The sequence below is a fragment of the Leptodactylus fuscus genome, chromosome 2 (genome assembly GCF_031893055.1).
Source record: "Leptodactylus fuscus isolate aLepFus1 chromosome 2, aLepFus1.hap2, whole genome shotgun sequence".
NCBI classification, from domain to species: domain Eukaryota; kingdom Metazoa; phylum Chordata; class Amphibia; order Anura; family Leptodactylidae; genus Leptodactylus; species Leptodactylus fuscus.
The window spans coordinates 277556837-277575128 of record NC_134266.1 but is presented as its reverse complement, the minus strand read 5'-3'; the positions used below and the strand labels follow the sequence as shown (position 1 = coordinate 277575128).

The following is an 18292-nucleotide window of genomic DNA, read 5'->3' as shown; positions in this document are numbered from 1 at the left end:
TCACGGCTGGATGTAGAAAGCCCAGGAGAGATCGGGATAAAAAGCTGTAAATAAAACACAATAAACTCTGTCGTCTTGACTTTTCAGCTTGTAAGCAATAATATCCTGCAACCATGAGTGATGAATAGAGCCCTGCCTGTATACCTGACCCCCCTGCAGTAACCATATATATGTGGCAGGCTATAGGTAGACTCTTTGGCACGTCACTTATATTCTACAGGCTATACATAGTCAGTTACCTGTCGGCTTCCCGTCGGGGTGATGTGGTTGTATCACAGATGCCGGTGGGATGGAGATGGCCAAGAAAAAACCCAATTGAATGTGTAGAAATGGCCGCAGTCACAGCTTTGGTGCTCGTATGTCGTATGTCTACCACCATCGAGAGTCTTATATCGTCTTTGGCAATGCCAAATGTATATTCGGACGTGCCAATAAAGCGCTTTTGCTTGTTTGTTTGTCTGGTAGATCTTCCTTATAGTGGGCAGGATTCGGAAGTTTTGCAAATTTCGCTCTAAAGCCCAGGAGAGGCGACAGATTGTGCAGCATGTAATGGGAAATGGGCAACCTGTAGCCCACTGCAGAAAGGGACGGGCGTGACGTTGGCAATAAGTGTATACGTGGTGTGTGTTATCTCCTGAGGCAATGTGGAGGATGGCTGATATCTAATGGATCCTTTTAGAGGGTCATTCCCATATTATAAGTGAGGGTATATTGGTTTGAGCAGTGGGGGTTCAGACTCTGAGGCCATCATGAACCATCTCCTACTAGACAGGGCTCACTATTAGACATTACAGGCCTATAGACGTGTACTGTCATGTGGCTTTCCCCATTGCTATGTGATGACGTTCTCTACCTGTAGTTAGGGGTCTTACATGGGGCCCAGAGAACAGGGGGCCTCTGCTGACCATATTTTACCTAATGGATTCATTGTATAGGTAATGGCTGATATTATACTCACCTCTCCTAGCTCTCCTCTTCACCTTATCTTTCCCTTCATATGATATGCTGACCAGAGGGATACCATGGCACTGCTGGGCCCTAAAACAATATTTGTATAGGGCCCCACTTACCATCTGCTAGCTATAATACTGGTGACTTCTTATGTTATACAGAAGCCTTTGGGCCACATCAGGATCCAGGGCTGGTAGTGATTTTTACTTCTGCACCCCCTATAGGTACAGCCGTGGCCCTATTACTGTCAGCATCTAGTGATAACATGCAGCAGCTCCTGAAGCCACTAAGGGGGCAGTATACTGTGTGAGAGTATAGGGGGCAGTATACTGTGTGAGAGTATAGGGGGCAGTATACTGTGTGAGAACACTAAGGGGGCAGTATACTGTATGAGAGCACTAAGGGGTAGTATACTGTATGAGAGTACTAAGGGGGCAGTATACTGTGTGAGAGCACTAAGGGGGCAGTATACTGTGTGAGAGTACTAAGGGGGCAGTATACTGTGTGAGAGTACTAAGGGGGCAGTATACTGTGTGAGAGCACTAAGGGGGCAGTATACTGTGTGAGAGCACTAAGGGGGCAGTATACTGTGTGAGAGTATAGGGGGCTGTATACTGTATGAGAGTACTAAGGGGGCAGTATACTGTGTGAGAGCACTAAGGGGGCAGTATACTGTGTGAGAGCACTAAGGGGGCAGTATACTGTGTGAGAGTATAGGGGGCTGTATACTGTGTGAGAGCACTGAGGGGGCAGTATACTGTGTGAGAGCACTGAGGGGGCAGTATACTGTGTGAGAGTACTGAGGGGGCAGTATACTGTGCGAGAGCACTAAGGGGGCAGTATACTGTGTGAGAGTATAGGGGGCTGTATACTGTGTGAGAGCACTGAGGGGGCAGTATACTGTGTGAGAGCACTGAGGGGGCAGTATACTGTGTGAGAGCACTAAGGGGGCAGTATACTGTGTGAGAGCACTAAGGGGACAGTATACTGTGTGAGAGTATAGGGGCTGTATACTGTGTGAGAGTATAGGGGGCTGTATACTGTGTGAGAGCACTGAGGGGGCAGTATACTGTGTGAGAGCACTGAGGGGGCAGTATACTGTGTGAGAGCACTAAGGGGGCAGTATACTGTATGAGAGCACTAAGGGGGCAGTATACTGTGTGAGAGTATAGGGGGCTGTATACTGTATGAGAGCACTGAGGGGGCAGTATACTGTGTGAGAGCACTGAGGGGGCAGTAGACTGTGTGAGAGTACTGAGGGGGCAGTATACTGTGCGAGAGCACTAAGGGGGCAATATACTGTGTGAGAGCACTAAGGGGGCAGTATACTGTATGAGAGCACTAAGGGGGCAGTATACTGTGTGAGAGTATAGGGGGCTGTATACTGTGTGAGAGCACTGAGGGGGCAGTATACTGTGTGAGAGCACTGAGGGGGCAGTATACTGTATGAGAGCACTAAGGGGGCAGTATACTGTGTGAGAGTATAGGGGGCTGTATACTGTGTGAGAGCACTGAGGGGGCAGTATACTGTGTGAGAGCACTGAGGGGGCAGTATACTGTGTGAGAGTACTGAGGGGGCAGTATACTGTGTGAGAGTACTGAGGGGGCAGTATACTGTGTGAGAGTACTGAGGGGGCAGTATACTGTGCGAGAGCACTAAGGGGGCAATATACTGTGTGAGAGCACTAAGGGGGCAGTATACTGTATGAGGGTACTAAGGGGGCAGTATACTGTATGAGGGTACTAAGGGGGCAGTATACTGTGTGAGAGTATAGAGGGCTGTATACTGTGTGAGAGCACTAAGGGGGCAGTATACTGTGTGAGAGCACTAAGGGGGCAGTATACTGTGTGAGAGTATAGGGGGCTGTATACTGTGTGAGAGCACTAAGGGGGCAGTATACTGTGTGAGAGCACTGAGGGGGCTGTATACTGTGTGAGAGCACTGAGGGGGCAGTATACTGTGTGAGAGCACTGAGGGGGCAGTATACTGTGTGAGAGTACTGAGGGGGCAGTATACTGTGCGAGAGCACTAAGGGGGCAGTATACTGTGTGAGAGCACTAGGGGGGCAGTATACTGTATGAGAGCACTAAGGGGGCAGTATACTGTGTGAGAGTATAGGGGGCTGTATACTGTGTGAGAGCACTGAGGGGGCAGTATACTGTGTGAGAGCACTAAGGGGGCAGTATACTGTATGAGAGCACTAAGGGGGCAGTATACTGTGTGAGAGTATAGGGGGCTGTATACTGTGTGAGAGCACTGAGGGGGCAGTATACTGTGTGAGAGCACTGAGGGGGCAGTATACTGTGTGAGAGCACTGAGGGGGCAGTATACTGTGTGAGAGTACTGAGGGGGCAGTATACTGTGCGAGAGCACTAAGGGGGCAATATACTGTGTGAGAGCACTAAGGGGGCAGTATACTGTATGAGGGTACTAAGGGGGCAGTATACTGTATGAGGGTACTAAGGGGGCAGTATACTGTGTGAGAGTATAGAGGGCTGTATACTGTGTGAGAGCACTAAGGGGGCAGTATACTGTATGGGAGCACTAAGGGGGCAGTATACTGTGTGAGAGTATAGGGGGCTGTATACTGTGTGAGAGCACTGAGGGGGCAGTATACTGTGTGAGAGCACTGAGGGGGCAGTATACTGTGTGAGAGCACTGAGGGGGCAGTATACTGTGCGAGAGCACTAAGGGGGCAATATACTGTGTGAGAGCACTAAGGGGGCAGTATACTGTATGAGGGTACTAAGGAGGCAGTATACTGTATGAGGGTACTAAGGGGGCAGTATACTGTGTGAGAGTATAGAGGGCTGTATACTGTGTGAGAGCACTAAGGGGGCAGTATACTGTATGGGAGCACTAAGGGGGCAGTATACTGTGTGAGAGCACTGAGGGGGCAGTATACTGTGTGAGAGCACTGAGGGGGCAGTATACTGTGTGAGAGTATAGGGGGCTGTATGCTGTGAGAAGGTACTAAGATGATGGTATACTTTGTGGGGGCAGTACACTGTGTGAGAGTCCTAAGTATGTGGAGTGGGGTCACTAAGGGGTAGTATACTGTGAGGGTGTATTAAGGGGTCAGTATACTGTGAGGGTGTATTAAGGGGACAGTATACTGTCAGGGTGTATTAAGGGGTCAGTATACTGTCAGGGTGTATTAAGGGGTCAGTACACTGTGAGGGTATATTAAGGGGTCAGTATACTGTGAGGGTGTATTAAGGGGTTGGTATACTGTGAGATCATTATTAGGGATGACCCCCAGGCATAGTTTTATTTGGAGCTTTAGATATGCCAGCTCCTCTCCTGCATGTTGTGCTATTCCTCTACGTTTTCTTCCTTATGGGGTCGGCTGGTCCCGTTGCATTGACCTATTTGGGTCCCCAGTGGTTGGTCTTTATGACGATCCCATTCCCTGCCCCCATTACAATCTCATGGTGACGCTTAGTATCATAGACAATCATTGGGTATTGATGAGCGGCCCGGTGACATCTGCCACCTGACATAACTGGGAGATCAGAAACATTACCTGGAGGGCATTGCGGGGTCTGTTAGATGAAATCCTTCCAGACAGACCTCTCCATTATCCTCCATACATCAGTAGGAGATGGCTATTCCGGGCTGATAACGCCCTGGGGACACGTGTTACCTTCAATCCTTCCGAAACTGCGATTATTGCGCTAAAGTGAAGCTTAAAGAGACCCTGACATTCCTGTTATGGCTTCCAGCTGCTGCGGGGTGTGATCGGGTCCTTCCATGGGTCTCTGCGCCGCATTAACACAAATGTCAACCTCTCCATAAAAGCTAATGAGCTTCATTCATTCATCCGCTCGTAGGATGGGATTCGCGCGCCTCATTCTTATCCGCCTTTTGTTTCTTCTTGGTAATTAGCCGCATTGTGTTGATTTAATGGAGTCGCTAAATATAGCAGGGAAAGTGAGATTTATTGGGTTATGGCTACGCCGTCGCTGCCGAGAATCTCTCCTTCGGTAATTGGCTTTGTTGTTTACGGAGAGTGCGGAAAATTCCTCATCCGAGACCTAGAAGTAATTAAGACAAGTCGTATTTGGAAGTTCAGATCAGCCGCCATGTTTATTTACGGAATGCTCCAATCTGTCCCCAGTTCTTAAGATTGCAACAAATGTATCACTTACTTCCTGAGCCTCCCCCCGTGTCCCGATCCCTCCATCCGAGATATCTTCATTATCACAAGATTTTCCCCATTATTGCCTCTTTCCTTCCCATACAGCATATCTCTCCGTACACCCTGATGATCTGCAAATTCATCATTACCCAGAATGCCCCTCTCCCGGGCTCCATGATCAATCATAGACATCTACACCCAATATAGACGAAATGTCGCACCGCCCCCACCACGGATGATACTTCGGATCAGATCTGGAGCTGCATATACTTGTCCCCGGGCTGGAGCGCCATGACATCTTTGAGCCCCCTACAAAACGCGATTACATTACGATATCTCAGCTAGAGATGAGCAAAATAGTTCGCAACCAAACCAGGTCTGTTACAAATTTTCCAAAAATTTGGGGTTCCCCCTCAATTATTATGAAACCCCGGGGTCTTTTCATTCGACAGGGAAGCGAAGATGCATAAAAAACCCAAAACGTTCCACTCATGTTTCAGCGCATGCGCCGTGACCTTTACAGTCTTACAGGGAAACACATGGCTCAGCAGCAGGGGGCGACAGCGAGCGTGGGGACTGGTAAAGAGAATATGAAATCTGTCATCCACCCTGGGGCCATGATGGGAAGGTCAATGCAAGTAAAATAAAGTCGTTCAGTATAATCTCTTGTATTACCGCAGCGGTGTCGTACGTTGCGAAGTCCCTTCAGGGGTTAACGCTCTTTCTGTTGGGTACATAGTGTAATGAGCCCCCCAGTGATCGCACACTTTATGTATTCTATGTAATGAGGGAAATGCTTAACGATGTAACAAGCTTAATGGAATCTAATTAGTGAAAAAGTCGCGGCGTGCGCTTACGTGCTGGGGACTGCGCCGCGTTCTGTAATTGGTTAATCTCCTGCTGTAAAAACCTCCGCACAACAGAAGCATGTCAAAGCCGAAAGTAATAAAAACAACAACTCTGGGGTCTGTTTGTCGTAACCACATGGAGACATACCTCCCAACTTTTGAAGAACTGAAAGAGGGACAAAATGTGCGGCGCGCATAGCACGCCGCGGCAAATTTAGCCCCACCCACTTTTGTGTTGACTCCGCCCACTCGTTAATTTTTCATGTGCCCGCACACAGTATAATCCTCCTACAGTCACCCGTAAATTATATGTCCCCCCTCTATCTCTCCCCGAGTTTCATATACACCCTTCATCTGCCCCCAGTTCCATCTCTGCCCCCAGTTTCATGTCCCCATATCTCTGCTCCCAGTTTCATGTCCCCTCCATCTCTGCCCCCAGATTCATGTCCCTCCATCTCTGCCCCCAGATTCATGTCCCCCCATCTCTGCCCCCAGATTCATGTCCCCCCATCTTTGCCCCCAGATTCATGTCCCCCCTCCATCTTTGCCCCCAGATTAATGTCCCCCTTCCATCTCTGCCCCCAGATTCATGTCCCCCCTCCATCTCTGCCCCCAGATTCATGTCCCCCCTCCATCTCTGCCCCCAGATTCATGTCCCCTCCATCTCTGCCCCCAGATTCATGTCCCCTCCATCTCTGCCCCCAGATTCATGTCCCCTCCATCTCTGCCCCCAGATTCATGTCGCCCATCTCTGCCCCCAGATTCATGTCCCACATCTCTGCCCCCAGATTCATGTCCCCTCCATCTCTGCCCCCAGATTTATGTCCCTCCATCTCTGCCCCCAGATTCATGTCCTCTCCATCTCTGCCCCCAGATTTATGTCCCTCCATCTCTGCCCCCAGTTTCATGTCCCCCCTCCATCTCTATCCCCAGATTCATGTCCCCCCATCTCTGCCCCCAGATTTATGTCCCTCCATCTCTGCCCCCAGTTTCATGTCCCCCCTCCATCTCTGCCCCCAGATTCATGTCCCCACATCTCTGCCCCCAGATTCATGTCCTCTCCATCTCTGCCCCCAGATTCATGTCCCCCATCTCTGCCCCCAGTGTCATGCCGTCCTCTCCATCATCTGCCCCCAGATTCACGTTCCACCTCCACATTAAACTTACCTTCTCCTCCGCTCCCTCGCGGCTCTCTGCGAGCCTCTCTCGCTGACACATGCGGCTGAAGTAAGGAGCCGACACAGGTCAGCTCCTCGTTTCGCCGCTGCGTGTCTCTCTTGCTGACACATATGTGGCTGAAGCGAGGAGCTGACCTGTGTCAGCTCCCCGCTTCGCCGCTGCCGCCGGCTCCTGGCACATTGCGTCTACAAGCCAGTAGCCGGCGGCAGCGGTGAAGCGAGGAGTTGACACAGGTCAGCTCCTCGCTTCAGCCGCATATGTGTCAGCGAGAGAGACACGCAGCGGCGAAGCGAGGAGCTGACATGTGTCAGCTCCTTGCTTCAGCTGCATATGTGTTCAACTCAGATCTGCGTCCTCTGGACGCAGATCTGAGTTGAAATCGAGACCTACCTCCCTCCAACCGGGACCGCGGGACATGTCACCCAAATCGGGACTGTCCCGCAGAAATCGGGACGGTTGGGAGGTATGTGGAGATTGCCTACACCCTACACTGATACGTCGGGTTAAGGTGATCTTGAGATTTCAGGATCGATTTTAAAATCCAATTTTCAATCATTTTCCATTTCCGTGAAATTTGCTCGATCGCTGATGGGGATCCGATCTTTCCCGATCCCGATCGCTCAACCCTACTGATACATTGTGACAAACTGTGAGCTGTGTGAGCAGGACTCCGTCTGTACCAGTTCAGAAGGGTCAAATACATAGCAGTCATAGGCTGGGCTTACGCCCATCCAAAAATCTGGAACACCCTCTCCTTGTGTTTTCTTCCGTCTTGGCTTTCAATCCTCTAGGCCTCGGGCAGAGCCAACTGCGCATGCCTGGGCCACAAGAAAATGGCCGCTTACACAGTAAGGGGTCAGCAATAGATCTCCTCTTTGGGGTTACGGTAACTTCAGAGCAGCAAAGACGGACTTATTCATCTCTTAATGTTTCAGAAAATGAAACAAAAATGAGATAAATATAAAATAGCAAAGTGATGACTTGGAGTCTCCGCGCACCAACTGCTACAGTGTCTGGACTATTGTCCTAGAGGTCCTTCTGGCTCTGTCCACTATAGGAAGAAGTTGGTGCGAGGAAACCAGTCTAGTGATTTAGTGGAATGGCCTCCCTATAGATGAGGACAGCGCAGTGTGTACATGGCCAGAAGGGAGTCAGGAATAGTTTAGGTAACCCTTGACATCTCTAATCCTCCAGCCATGAGATACAAAGGTTACACCTTGTTTACAATGTCCCCCCTTGAAGCAGTGATCTGCAGATTACTCTCATCTTTAGGATTAGATCCTCTCCTCCATGGTCCGCAGTTTTCATTAAGAAGGATGGAAGTTGCTAAGAGACGATATCACAAGATTTCTCCTGATGGGGCTAAAAATAATTGCGTCAGTTTGGTTTCATCATTTGATGGGCAGATCAGGGGGAAGGCAGGGGGGCAGAGGGGGCAGACTGAGGACAAGAGGTGGCAGACCGGGGGCAGGGAGGTGGCAGATCGGGGGCAGGGAGATGGCAGACCAGGGGCAGGGAGGTGGCAGATCGGGGGCAGGGAGATGGCAGACCAGGGGCAGGGAGATGGCAGACCAGGGGCAGGGAGGTGGCAGACTGGGGACAAGAGGTGGCAGACCGGGTGCAGGGAGGTGGCAGATCAGGGGCAGGGAGGTGGCAAACCGGGGGCAGGGAGGTGGCAGACCTGGGACAAGAGGGGGAAGACCGGGGGCAGGGAGGTGGCAGACCGGGGGCAAAAGGTGGCAGACCGGGGGCAGGGAGGTGGCAGACTGGGGGCAGGGAGGTGGCAGACTGGGGACAAGAGGTGGCAGACCGGGGACAAGAGGTGGCAGACTGGGGGCAGGGAGGTGGCAGACCGGGGGCAGGGAGGTGGCAGACTGGGGGCAGGGAGGTGGCAGACTGGGGGCGAGAGGTGGCAGACCGGGGGCAGGGAGGTGGCAGACTGGGGACGAGAGGTGGCAGACCGGGGGCAGGGAGGTGGCAGACTGGGGACAAGAGGTGGCAGACTGGGGGCAGGGAGGTGGCAGACCGGGGGCAGGGAGGTGGCAGACTGGGGGCGGGGAGGTGGCAGACTGGGAACAAGAGGTGGCAGACCGGGGGCAGGGAGGTGGCAGACCGGGGGCAGGGAGGTGGCAGACTGGGGACAAGAGGTGGCAGACTGGGGGCAGGGAGGTGGCAGACCGGGGGCAGGGAGGTGGCAGACTGGGGACAAGTGTCTATTAATGGAGATGAGTGAACAGTGAAATGTTCAAAGTTCGATTCGAGTAGCCGCTCAATACTGGACTGGTCAATCGAACCCCATTATAGTCTATGGGGAATAAATATTCGTTTGGGGGAAACCACTATTCAACTCAGGAGAGTCACCAAGTCCACTATCACACCCCAGAAAATGATGCCAACACCTCTGCAATGCAACTGGGACAGCAGGGGAAGCATGTCTGGGGACATTTCACAAGCCCAAGTTACTGTATTACATCGGGATCCCTGTCAGCTTGCGGTATGTGGGAGCTGACTATTTCCCATAGGAATGCATTGACCAGCGTTGATTGGCCAAATGCCATACAGAGTACAGCATTCAGCCAATCAACGCTGGTTCTGCCAGAGGCTTGTCTGTGAGGAGGCGGAGTCTAAGATCTGACCAGAATGGAGACTGCTGTGGACCGATCTTAGACTCCGCCTCCTCTGGCAGAACCAGCGTTGATTGGCTGAATGCTGTACTCTGTATGGCATTTGGCCTATCAACGCTGGTCAAAGCATTCCTATGCCGAGATGTAGCAGTGCTGGCCGTGCGCTCAGCTTGGGTACACCGGAGATGCAGCCGAACTGAGCACACGGCCGGCACTGCTACACCAGAGATGTGAACCCTGCTGCACACTCAGCTCTGCTACATCAGTGATGTAGCAGAGCTGAGTGTGCGCTGAACCCTGCTGCATCTCAGCAGAGCTGAGTGTGCAGCAGGGTTCAGCGTACACTCAGCTCTGCTTCATCTCCGATGTAGCAGTGCTGAGTGCACAGCCAGCACTGCTACATCTCGGCATAGGTATACATTGACCAGCGTTGATTGGCCGAATGCCATACAGAGTACACTGTTAAGGGGGATCTGTAGATGACACTGTTATGGGGGATCTGTAGATGAGACTGTTATGGGGGATCTGTAGATGACACTGTTATGGGGATCTGTAGGTGACACTGTTATGGGGATCTGTAGATGACACTGTTATGGGGGGATCTGTAGATGACACTGTTATGGGGGATCTGTAGATGACACTGTTAGGGGGGATCTGTAGATGACACTGTTATGGGGGATCTGTAGATGAGACTGTTATGGGTGATCTGTAGATGACACTGTTATGGGGGATCTGTAGATGACACTGTTATGGGAGATCTGTAGATGACACTGTTATGGGGGATCTGTAGATGACACTGTTATGGGGGATCTGTAGATGACACTGTTATGGGGGATCTGTAGGTGACACTGTTATGGGAGATCTGTAGATGACACTGTTATGGGGGATCTGTAGATGACACTGTTATGGGGGATCTGTAGATGACACTGTTATGGGGGATCTGTAGATGACACTGATATGGGGGATCTGTAGATGACACTGTTATGGGGGATCTGTAGATGATACTGTTATGGGGGATCTGTAGATGACACTGTTATGGGGATCTGTAGATGACACTGTTATGGGGATCTGTAGATGACACTGTTATGGGGGATCTGTATATGACACTGTTATGGGGGATCTGTAGATGACACTGTTATGGGGGATCTGTAGATGATACTGTTATGGGGGATCTGTAGATGATACTGTTATGGGAGATCTGTAGATGACACTGTTATGGGGGATCTGTAGATGACACTGTTATGGGTATCTGTAGATGACACTGTTATGGGGGATCTGTAGATGACACTGTTATGGGGGATCTGTAGATGACACTGTTATGGGGGATCTGTAGATGACACTGTTATGGGGGATCTGTAGATGACACTGTTATGGGGGATCTGTAGATGACACTGTTACGGGGGATCTGTAGATGATACTGTTACGGGGGATCTGTAGAGGACACTGTTATGGGGGATCTGTAGATGACACTGTTATGGGGGGTCTGTAGATGACACTGTTATGGGGGATCTGTAGATGACACTGTTATGGGGGATCTGTAGGTGACACTGTTATGGGTAACCTGTAGATGACACTGTTATGGGGGATCTGTAGATGACACTGTTATGGGGGATCTGTAGATGACACTGATATGGGGGATCTGTAGATGACACTGTTATGGGGGATCTGTAGATGACACTGTTATGGGGGATCTGTAGATGACACTGTTATGGGGATCTGTAGATGACACTGTTATGGGGGATCTGTAGATGACACTGTTATGGGGGATCTGTAGATGACACTGTTATGGGGGATCTGTAGATGATACTGTTATGGGGGATCTGTAGATGATACTGTTATGGGAGATCTGTAGATGACACTGTTATGGGGGATCTGTAGATGACACTGTTATGGGTATCTGTAGATGACACTGTTATGGGGGATCTGTAGATGACACTGTTATGGGGGATCTGTAGAGGACACTGTTATGGGGGATCTGTAGATGACACCGTTATGGGGGATCTGTAGATGACACTGTTATGGGGGATCTGTAGATGACACTGTTATGGGGGGATCTGTAGATGACACTGTTATGGGGGATCTGTAGATAACACTGTTATGGGGGGATCTGTAGATGACACTGTTATGGGGGATCTTTAGATGACACTGTTATGGGGGATCTGTAGATGACACTGTTATGGGGGATCTGTAGATAACACTGTTATGGGGGGATCTGTAGATGACACTGTTATGGGGGATCTGTAGATGACACTGTTAGGGGGGATCTGTAGATGACACTGTTATGGGGGATCTGTAGATGAGACTGTTATGGGTGATCTGTAGATGACACTGTTATGGGGGATCTGTAGATGACACTGTTATGGGAGATCTGTAGATGACACTGTTATGGGGGATCTGTAGATGACACTGTTATGGGGGATCTGTAGATGACACTGTTATGGGGGATCTGTAGGTGACACTGTTATGGGAGATCTGTAGATGACACTGTTATGGGGGATCTGTAGATGACACTGTTATGGGGGATCTGTAGATGACACTGTTATGGGGGATCTGTAGATGACACTGATATGGGGGATCTGTAGATGACACTGTTATGGGGGATCTGTAGATGACACTGTTATGGGGGATCTGTAGATGACACTGTTATGGGGATCTGTAGATGACACTGTTATGGGGATCTGTAGATGACACTGTTATGGGGGATCTGTATATGACACTGTTATGGGGGATCTGTAGATGACACTGTTATGGGGGATCTGTAGATGATACTGTTATGGGGGATCTGTAGATGATACTGTTATGGGAGATCTGTAGATGACACTGTTATGGGGGATCTGTAGATGACACTGTTATGGGTATCTGTAGATGACACTGTTATGGGGGATCTGTAGATGACACTGTTATGGGGGATCTGTAGATGACACTGTTATGGGGGATCTGTAGATGACACTGTTATGGGGGATCTGTAGATGACACTGTTATGGGGGATCTGTAGATGACACTGTTACGGGGGATCTGTAGATGATACTGTTACGGGGGATCTGTAGAGGACACTGTTATGGGGGATCTGTAGATGACACTGTTATGGGGGGTCTGTAGATGACACTGTTATGGGGGATCTGTAGATGACACTGTTATGGGGGATCTGTAGGTGACACTGTTATGGGTAACCTGTAGATGACACTGTTATGGGGGATCTGTAGATGACACTGTTATGGGGGATCTGTAGATGACACTGATATGGGGGATCTGTAGATGACACTGTTATGGGGGATCTGTAGATGACACTGTTATGGGGGATCTGTAGATGACACTGTTATGGGGATCTGTAGATGACACTGTTATGGGGGATCTGTAGATGACACTGTTATGGGGGATCTGTAGATGACACTGTTATGGGGGATCTGTAGATGACACTGTTATGGGGATCTGTAGATGACACTGTTATGGGGGATCTGTAGATGACACTGTTATGGGAGATCTGTAGATGACACTGTTATGGGGGATCTGTAGATGACACTGTTATGGGGATCTGTAGATGACACTGTTATGGGGGATCTGTAGATGACACTGTTATGGGGGATCTGTAGATGACACTGTTATGGGGATCTGTAGATGACACTGTTATGGGGGATCTGTAGATGACACTGTTATGGGGGATCTGTAGATGACACTGTTATGGGGGATCTGTAGATGACACTGTTATGGGGATCTGTAGATGACACTGTTATGGGGGATCTGTAGATGACACTGTTATGGGAGATCTGTAGATGACACTGTTATGGGGGATCTGTAGATGACACTGTTATGGGTATCTGTAGATGACACTGTTATGGGGGATCTGTAGATGACACTGTTATGGGGGATCTGTAGAGGACACTGTTATGGGGGATCTGTAGATGACACCGTTATGGGGGATCTGTAGATGACACTGTTATGGGGGATCTGTAGATGACACTGTTATGGGGGGATCTGTAGATGACACTGTTATGGGGGATCTGTAGATAACACTGTTATGGGGGGATCTGTAGATGACACTGTTATGGGGGATCTTTAGATGACACTGTTATGGGGGATCTGTAGATGACACTGTTATGGGGGATCTGTAGATAACACTGTTATGGGGGGATCTGTAGATGACACTGTTATGGGGGATCTGTAGATGACACTGTTATGGGGGATCTGTAGATGACACTGTTATGGGGGATCTGTAGATGACACTGTTATGGGGGATCTGTAGATGACACTGTTATGGGGGGGGATCTGTAGATGACGCTGTTATGGGGGATCTGTAGATGACATTGATAATAGTGTATAATATTTGGGGGTCACCGGTCTTTCTTCTGCTTGATCTCACTGTCTCGCTCCGGATCCTTCCGTTTGCTGTAACCTCCAGCCAGCGTGATAGTCGGGGTATTGATTGTAGATTACGGCTGGTAATGGCCGGTCTCATGTTCTGCTCTCAGCTTGTTAAGTGCTGGAGATGGAGACGTGTTATGGGCGGAGCCCCCGTAATGACGGCTATAATGTTACCGACATCCGCAGACTCTAGCCAATAAAACCAGAAATAATTAGAAAGTATCAGATTCTCAGTTGTCTCAGTTTTTGTTTTTTGGATTCTAAATTTTTTTAATTTAATGGGATAACAGCTGACCCCGCCCTCTGATGATAATGAGATGATAGATGACCCCGCCCTCTGATGATAATATACCGTATTCCGCACGAGTGAGCGATCCGGGTGACTGCACGAGTGCCATAGGTTCGCCATCATGGACCTAGAGATATAAAATACATAATTATACCATTTAGCATAAAAATAAGGGAATAATAAAAGCAAATTAAAAAATTAAAAAATAAAACAATTGATGAGAAACTTTCCTTTAGACGCATATTTTTCCATAGCTAAAGTTTATTCGCATTTGTAGTCATGGCAGCTGATAATATACAGTAATCACATATCACGGTAACTGTAGCAACCCGCACATCTATAGAGTTCCGTCAACAGCATAGACACAAAATCGCAAAAAGAAACATTGTCATATCTCAGGTATTTTACAGATTTTTGCAGTTTCTTTATCATAGGTTTGATACAGAAGAGTACAATGTATCGAAAGAGATTACGGAAATAATGAAAGAAAACAAAGGAGGGGGTGAAAAGTTTTCAGAAAACCTTCATGGACCTCAATATTTTACAAAGTTACACTAACTAGAATATCTTGGGGATGCCGAGGTCAGACACAGTTATATTGTGAGGTCACCTCCTCTGCCTACACCCGATGAGACCTTCGCTACAATGATGAGAGTGACTTCCAGGACTGCAGACTGTCTAGTGTCGGAGTCGCTCCATCCACAGAACATGGTGCAGGTCAGAGTTGCACGTGGAAAGGTGTGAAACAAGGTGCAAACATTTCAGCTAATTTTGTGTGTTGCAGTGAAATGTTAATGGCTAGTATTCCTACTCAGACAAGGATTCTAGAATTGCTAGAGACAGTGGTATGGAAGACAACCCAAATCTGGAGTGGTTGTCACCTTACATGAGGAAGTGAGATCATTGGGTGGAGTTACCTTTTAAACTCCCCAAGTGTATACAATGTATCATATTGAAGGTACAATCCAAGGGCCTTGAGGAGGTAACTGAGATGCCACCATGGACCTCCTAACCTTGCCAGCAGTGGTGTGACCGGCCTCTATGCCATTGATTGTGCATGGTGTTGGTGGTTCCCAATGACCTGTGGTTGAGCAGTCCTTTATTGGATAGTATTAGGGCTTCTCTAGTAAAGCCTTTGTTTGCACTCCATTCCTGAGGGCTCTCTACGGCCTCTCGTGATTTCTATGTTCTGGTAAGATTTCCTGAGTCACTGGTGATGGATGAAAGTTAAAGCCTGTGATATTTCCTCCGAGTGTCTCCAGGATGAGACGTGGGGCCTTTTATCAGCTGAGTGAACAGCAATCCTCTCGTCATATTGTCGGATTGCGCTTCTTCTTCTGGAACTAAATCCTTTCCGCAGACACTCGGCTTTGATGTTAAGAATGCGAAATGGAATCAATGCAAAAACAGGTTTCTACAGATCTAAAAATACCAGGAGTAAATCTCGCCCTGTCAACAGGAGATGACGATGCGGCAGCCGGCTTATTTCTATGGTGTCTCTGTATCTACAGCATATGGTGCACCACACGCGGAGCTGCTCAGAGCTACAGTCAGGAAGGGGTTAAGTGGCGCACTGCACAAATAACAGGGGCACACGAAGTAGGTCTTGTCGGTCTTGGTGATACGTTGAGTACATGCTTTCTTCACCATATGCTGAGTAGATACATTCAGTAGATTTTTCTTCACAATGCTTCTTCTCGATCACACATTCTGTAGATATTTTCTTGACCTTTGAATAGATACATTGAGTAGATGCCTCTTCGACCACACAATGAGCAGATGCATCTTGGCCATACTCGGAGTAGATCCTTCTTGTTCATACGTTGAGTAAATATTTTCTTGGCTATACAATGATTTCATTTCTCTTGGCCATACAAGAAGATATACAGTCAGATACTTATGGTCGTACATTGAGTAGAATCTTCGTGGTCATACACGGAATAGATTTTCCTTGTCTGTACATTGAGCAATTGATTCTTCTTGGAGATACATTTCATGGAGTAGATTCTTCATGTCTCTAAATTGAGTAGATTCTTTTTATCTATACATTAAGAAATAACTTCTTGGCCATACATTGAGTAGATTCTTCTTGGCCATACATTGATCTGAATCTTCTTGTCTGTACATTGAGTCGATTCTTCTTGACCGTAAGTTGAGTAGATACTTTCTAGGAAATATATTGAGGGAATGTCTTAATGGCTATACGCTGAGTAGATTCTTCATGTCTGTACATTGAGTAGATTCTTCTTGGCCATACATTACATGGAGTAGATTCTTCACGTCTCTAAATTGAGTGGATTCTTCTTATCTATACATTAAGCAAATACCTTCTTGGCCATACATTGTGTAGATTCTTCTTGGCCATATATTGTGTGGATTCTTCTTGGCCATACATGGAGTAGATTCTTCTTGACCATACATTGCGTAGACTCTTCATGTTTGGAAATTGAGTACATTCTTCTTGGCCGTAGAGAATTATGACCATACACTTAGTTGATTCTTCTTGTCTGTACATTGTGTAGATTCTTCTTGGCCATACATTGACTATATTCTTCTTGGCCATACATGGAGATGAATCTTCTTGTCTGTACATTGTGTAGATTCTTCTTGGCCATACATTGACTATATTCTTCTTGGCCATACATGGAGTAGATTCGTCTTGACCATACATTGAGATGAATCTTCTTGTCTGTACATTAAGTAGATTCTTTTTGAACATAAGTTGAGTAGATACTTTCTGGGCCATATATTGAGGGAATGTCTTAATGGCTATATGCTGAGTAGATTCTTCATGTCTGTACATTGAGTAGATTCTTCTTATCCATACATTAAGCAAATACCTTATTGGCCATACATTGACTATATTCTTCTTGGCCATACATGGAGTAGATTCTTCTTGGCCATACATTGAGTAGATTCTTCTTGGCCATACATTGACTATAGTCTTCTTGGCCATACATTGAGTAGATTCTTCTTGGCCATACATTGACTATATTCTTCTTGGCCATACATGGAGTAGATTCTTCTTGGCCATACATGGAGTAGATTCTTCTTGGCCATACATTGTGTAGATTCTTCTTAGCCATACATTGTGTAGATTCTTCTTGGTCATACATTGTGTAGATTCTTCTTAGCCATACATTGTGTAGATTCTTCTTGGCCATACATTGTGTAGATTCTTTTTGGCCATACATTGTGTAGATTCTTCTTAGCCATACATTGTGTAGATTCTTCTTGGTCATACATTGTGTAGATTCTTCTTGGCCATACATTGTGTAGATTCTTCTTAGCCATACATTGTGTAGATTGTTCTTGGTCATACATTGTGTAGATTCTTCTTGGCCATACATTGTGTAGATTCTTCTTGGCCATACATTGTGTAGATTCTTTTTGGCCATACATTGTGTAGATTCTTCTTGGCCATACATGGAGTAGATTCTTCTTGGCCATACATTGTGTAGATTCTTCTTGGCCATACATGGAGTAGATTCTTCTTGGCCATACATTGTGTAGATTCTTCTTGGCCATACATTGCGTAGATTCTTCTTGGCCATACATTGTGTAGATTCTTCTTGGCCATACATGGAGTAGACTCTTCAGTTTTGGAAATTGAGTAGATTCTTCTTGGCCATAGAGAATTATGGCCATACACCTAGTGGATTCTTCTTGTCTGTACATTGAGTAGATTCTTCTTGATCATAAATTGACTAGACCTTTCTTGGCCATACATTGAGTTGAGTCTTCTTAGCTGTACATAGAGTCTATATTTTCTTGACCGTGCATTGAGAAGATGCTTTCTAGGCCTATAGTGAGGCAATCTTTTAATGGCCATACATTGAGTCTTCTTAGCCATACATTGAGCAGATCCTTTTTGGCCAGACATGGAGCAGAACCTCCACC

At 47.6% G+C, this 18292-nt stretch overlaps 1 protein-coding gene across 1 annotated transcript in view; it reads left to right on the top strand.

The window, feature by feature from the left end:
* The window catches only part of PDE2A (phosphodiesterase 2A), a 429321-nt gene that overhangs the window by 42517 nt on the left and 368512 nt on the right, over positions 1-18292 (top strand). The window lies entirely within an intron of this gene.